Source organism: Montipora foliosa, chromosome 2 (genome assembly GCF_036669935.1).
Source record: "Montipora foliosa isolate CH-2021 chromosome 2, ASM3666993v2, whole genome shotgun sequence".
Taxonomy (NCBI): domain Eukaryota; kingdom Metazoa; phylum Cnidaria; class Anthozoa; order Scleractinia; family Acroporidae; genus Montipora; species Montipora foliosa.
In genome coordinates this window covers 65,320,288-65,325,287 of record NC_090870.1, presented here as the reverse complement: position 1 = coordinate 65,325,287, position 5,000 = coordinate 65,320,288, and the positions used below count along the sequence as shown (strand labels likewise).

Sequence of the window (5,000 nt, the reverse complement as noted above, 5' to 3'; positions counted from 1 at the left end):
TCTAGTTGCAAAGCAGTGTGATCAATAATATTGTTTATTGCCATAGTGAGGCTTGATTACAGAATCATAATACTTGCCCCCCAAAATACCCTGTGCAATCAACTAATACACCCATATTTGGGCAGCGGGTCTTAAGGTCACAGGTCAGGTTAGGTCACAGGTCAGGTCAGGTCAGGGCAATAGGAAGAATATTTTTCTGCCAACAAATTTGACTATTTTCACCATCCCATAATGGGGTGGGGGACATTTACACAAAAAAAACAATTATACAAGTTATTTACTCTTGGGACTGTATCATGCTTCAGTGAACTGAACATCCATCGTTTTAATGCAAATCCCCCCCCCCCCCCCCTCCCCAAATGACCTGCTGTATTATGGTGGATAACGAGACATATAAATTAAATAAATAAATAAAAAATTTATGGCAGTACCCATAAGTCCTGCCATCACCTGATTTAAGAGCAATGCATAGGACAACAAGGTAGGAAGCAATTTGCATGTGAAATTCGTTGTTTTCGTTCTGCTGGAACGGATTTAATCACGTAGAGCCACATTCTGAAGCTTAAAGTAAACAATGCCGGGCATTATTAGAGATCCTTTCTGGTATTCCGTTAGCTTCGAATTATGCGGCCAAGGTACTTTTGAGTTATAACTGCAAGTGCATTCTCCTTGAGTAAGCCAATTGTTTTCAATTCAGGAAACTCCAAAGGGCCAAACGTTTTCCTTCGTCCTGCAATTTTTTTCTTACATTTGCCTGATTATAGGCACTATTATATGTCAGTAAGCACAGCTTTCACAACATCTTAATGTCTCGCAGAAAAACTACCAACAAATCCTCATCATTATGTAAAGAACACCTTATAAATTCCGCAGTATGTCCTGAATACATGAATTTGCGCCGACCAAATTCGGGCCACCCTGTCTTTGGATCCACTGTCCTTTGATTTTGTTCGTTTGTTTACCATTCTTACACTGTATAATTTACAAATTCTTTTGAATGATTAACGGTTTCGTGAGTGTATTCATGCTTTTCTATTTAACATATGATTTCCAGCAGTCTGAAATAATAAGATTTCCTAGAGCAATCCATTCTTTAATAATAATTATTGGAAGGACAGTGGTCTCACTGTGGTATCCAATAGTGAGTATAAAGCATTTTTGAGAGGCTTCGTCAATGCCTCCGAATACCCACTGTCCCTCAACTCGGTGACCACAATTTAGTAATTGCATTTTACGAATTTGCTTTTGTCAATTTGTACTGTTTTTCCATGACTGCCAATTTCGCAGCTATCACACATTAGCAATAATAAGTAATACCTCAAAGTACCTCGGCCGCATAATTCGCAACTAATGGCATATATGAGAAAGGATTTCTAAGAATGCGTGGCATTGTTTACTTTAAGCTTCAGAATGTGGCTCTACGCGATTAAATCCGTTCCAGCAGAGCAAGATAAATCACGTGATGACAGGACTTATGGGTACTGCCATAATTCATTTTATTTATTTAATTTATATTTCTCATTATCCTTTCTTTTTTCTTAGCCTTAGCCTTTAGTTTTAGCCTTTATCCTTAGCTTTTTTCACCCTTCCCATAGACCTTATTCATAAATGGTGGTCACATTTATAATTATTTTGTCCGAGTGCAAATTAGCCTACCAAGCCTCATTTTAGAGCAAGAATTCTTTTCAATTCAATGTATGGTATCGAGGCTTGGTAGGCTAATTTGCACTTGGACAAAAGAATAATAAATTGACCGCCATTTATGAATAAGGTCTATAATACAGGTCATTTGGGGAGTGGCGAGGAGTATGTGCATTAAAACAATGGATGTTCAGTTCACTGAAGCATGATACAGTCCCAAGAGTAAATAACTTGTATTGTTTTTATGTAAATACCACCCTCCCCCCCTCATTATGGGATGGTGAAAATAGTCAATTTCATTGGCAGAAAAATATTCTTCCTATTGCCCTGACCTGCAACCTGACCTGACCTGACCTGACCTGAGTTGTTTAATGTCATTAAGTTGTCATATTTGTTCGCTGATTTCTCAGTTTTTGTTGGGGCACTCTTCTATAGGTTTAACAGAAGATGCTTTGTAAAGAGCAAAAGATGCATTTTAAGTTATGATACATGTAATTATAAATTTGTATGAAAATTTGGGGAACCTTGGAGCTCAATTTGCCTTCATGCATCTTTGCATACTCCATTGGAACATTCAACTTGCTCGCAAAAATCTCTTTTGTAAGCGTTTCACCACTCACCAGCCGGTCTAAAATTCACAGGTTGTCTTCCTTTGCTGTTCAGAATATTATACAGAGTATCTGGAATGTCATAAGTTTATTGAATGTCTTCAGCAACACAGACAAACAGGCATTGTCCTGTATCGCAACCACTCGGCGAACTAGTCTCCACCCATAAGTTCGAAGCTCTCACCAATTCCACCGGCCGAACATCGCCAAAGCAGGTTTTCTGGGAATTTCTGGTCCTCCCAGCAAGCCAACAACTTGCAAAAACGTAGGAGAAACTTGTGACGAAAAGCCAACACAAAAATCAATGGCTGCCATTTACCAGGGAACAAATGGTTTCCTTTTTTTTTTGAATAAGGGCGCCCTTGAGCCTGCGTTTCTTGTTGCGGATCAGTGACTTGCACAGTCGTTTTTCAGCTCTTCTTCCACCGCTAGAAAGTGTTTAGCTAAGCAAGTTTTCCTCAAACCAGGCATGTGGAATGTGCATACTGCCAACTTTGCAGGGGAGTGACATATTCCTTCCCGAGAACTTTCTTGTCGATATTTTCCACAATATATCTCATTTTATGTAAAATTGCAGTTGTTTTGAAACTTAATTTATTTCAGCATTTCAGGGGATATTCCAATTATGCATTACATGTAATTTTAAAATAAATATGAACAATTTACTTGAAAAGCAAATGCCAAAAAAAGACGCTTTTTATCTTTAAACGTGGTAATTTGGAAAGAATGCAAGATTCCCTTTCCAGTTTTGAATGAAAGAATTTATATCATTGTTTCAGGTATAAATATTTATGTGCCCATCTTGCATTCAAAGTTACACAACACAAAAAGCTATCTTTAAATTGTCCTTTTTAAACTAAAACTGGGCTCTTTATGCAACAAAACCTTTTTGAAGAATATGCAAGGCACAAACTCTAGAACTCTATTGTTACCATCACTCAGACACAGCTTCAGAACACTGATTATGAACACGCCTTATGGGCGTGTGTGGTATCATTAGTAATCACTCCTTGTGTAATTTTACTGCAAGTTGGATCCTTGAGAAATCGATCACGTGTTTTCAGTTATATAAAAAGAATCATTGCGTATGGACTTAGAATATTACATTTGGCGACGAGGATATTATGGCTTTGATCGGTAAAGTAGAGGAATTCCAGGAAAATGACAATTGGATCGATTACACGGAAAGACTTGACCAGTATTTTTTGGCAAGTGAAATTACTAGGACAATGGGAAGAAGCGAGCCGTCTTGCCCAGCCCTTGTGGAGCGAAGACCTACAAGTTAATCAGGAATCTAGTGTCACCAGGGAAACCGAGTGATAAAACCTTTGCTGAGCTGGTAAACATTGTGAAAAATCACTTAAACCCGAGACCCTCGATTACAGTTTACCGTTTCAAGTTTCACTTTGGCTTTCATAAACAAGGAGAATCGATCCAGCAGTATGTGGCAGAATTACGATGCCTGTCGGAGCACTGTGATTTTAGGGATCAGGTGGAGGATATGATGTCCAAGAGATCGACTGGTATGTGGAGTAAATGATGAAAGAATTCAACGTCGATTGCTGGCAGAAAGTCGCTTAGATTTCAAGAAGGCGTTGCCTGGAATTAGCCACTGTGATGGAAACTGCTGGTAAGAACACCAGCGACATTCAACAAGGGAATTTCACTGAGAAACCGAAAGAACCTCCAGTCAATCGTATCAGCAAGGAACCGGAAAAAAATCAGCCAAGGAGGCAAGTTTCTCGAAGCTGAAAAGTGCAGGTCACAAAAAAGGGCACAAAGCCAGCAAATGCCGTGGGTAAGGGAAAAGGAAAAAACAAAACAGCAAGAAGCCAGGAAACACTCATGCATCACATGGAAACCGCCGAGACCGAAGAGAAGGACATGGAAGAATACAGCATGTTTACCATGACCTTGCAGGATCAAGAGCCATATCGAGTTGAAATTGAATTAAATGGAGTGAAAACATGCGTGGAAATTGATACTGGAGCAGCGGCTACAATTATTAGCGAAGACACCTTTAAAGAAATGGGACAAGGGAAATTGGAAGTCAAATCCGCTACAGTGAAATTGAGAACCTATACAGGTGAATCAGTTAAGGTATTAGGAACAGTGAACATTATGGTGAATTATGAACAGCAAAAAGAGGATTTGTCAGCTCATATTGTGGAGAGATCTGGGCCGAATTTAATTGGAAGAGATTGGTTGAACAAAGTGAGCTGGACTGGAAGAAATTGTTTAAGATTCATGCCGACAGAAAGAAAAATCAGGACAAAGTGGTGGAAGTCAAACTTAAGAAGTTGATCAGCCAGTATTCAGAAGTGTTCAAAGATGGCTTAGGAGCTTTTACAGGCCCAAAGGCTAAGATTCTAGTTGACAAAGATACCCCGCCAAAATTCTGCAAGGCTAGGCCAATGCCTATGCGATGAAAAGGAAGATTGAAGCTGAACTTGAGAGATTACAGAAGGCAGGGACAATTCAACCTGTTCAGTTTTCAGAATGGACAGCGCGCATTGTGCAAATCATGAAACCTGATGAATCGACTCGAGTATGTGGTGATTATAATATAAGACTACAATCAATCGAGTTTCCAAGTTGGATAATTATCCTATACCTAAAGTGGAGGATCTGTTGGCGTCCCTCGGAGGTGGAGAGAAATTTACGAAATTGGATCTGAGTCAAGCTAGATACGTCACTTGAGGCTGCATAACACACACTTCTTCTAAGTTGTTTAAATGATCCTCATCGTCT

The 5,000-nt window shown here is 39.3% G+C and overlaps 1 protein-coding gene across 5 annotated transcripts in view; it reads right to left on the bottom strand.

Moving 5' to 3' along the window:
* The window catches only part of LOC137986166 (TNF receptor-associated factor 2-like), a 75,532-nt gene that overhangs the window by 45,515 nt on the left and 25,017 nt on the right, over positions 1–5,000 (bottom strand). Inside the window, exon 1 of one of the 5 annotated variants that reach the window (XM_068833461.1) lies at positions 2,262–2,470. The exons of the other annotated variants lie outside the window; for them this stretch is intronic. The gene's annotated coding sequence lies outside the window, so the exon portion shown is untranslated. Of the gene's footprint in view, positions 1–2,261; positions 2,471–5,000 lie in introns of those variants that run through there. 5 annotated transcript variants of the gene reach the window in all.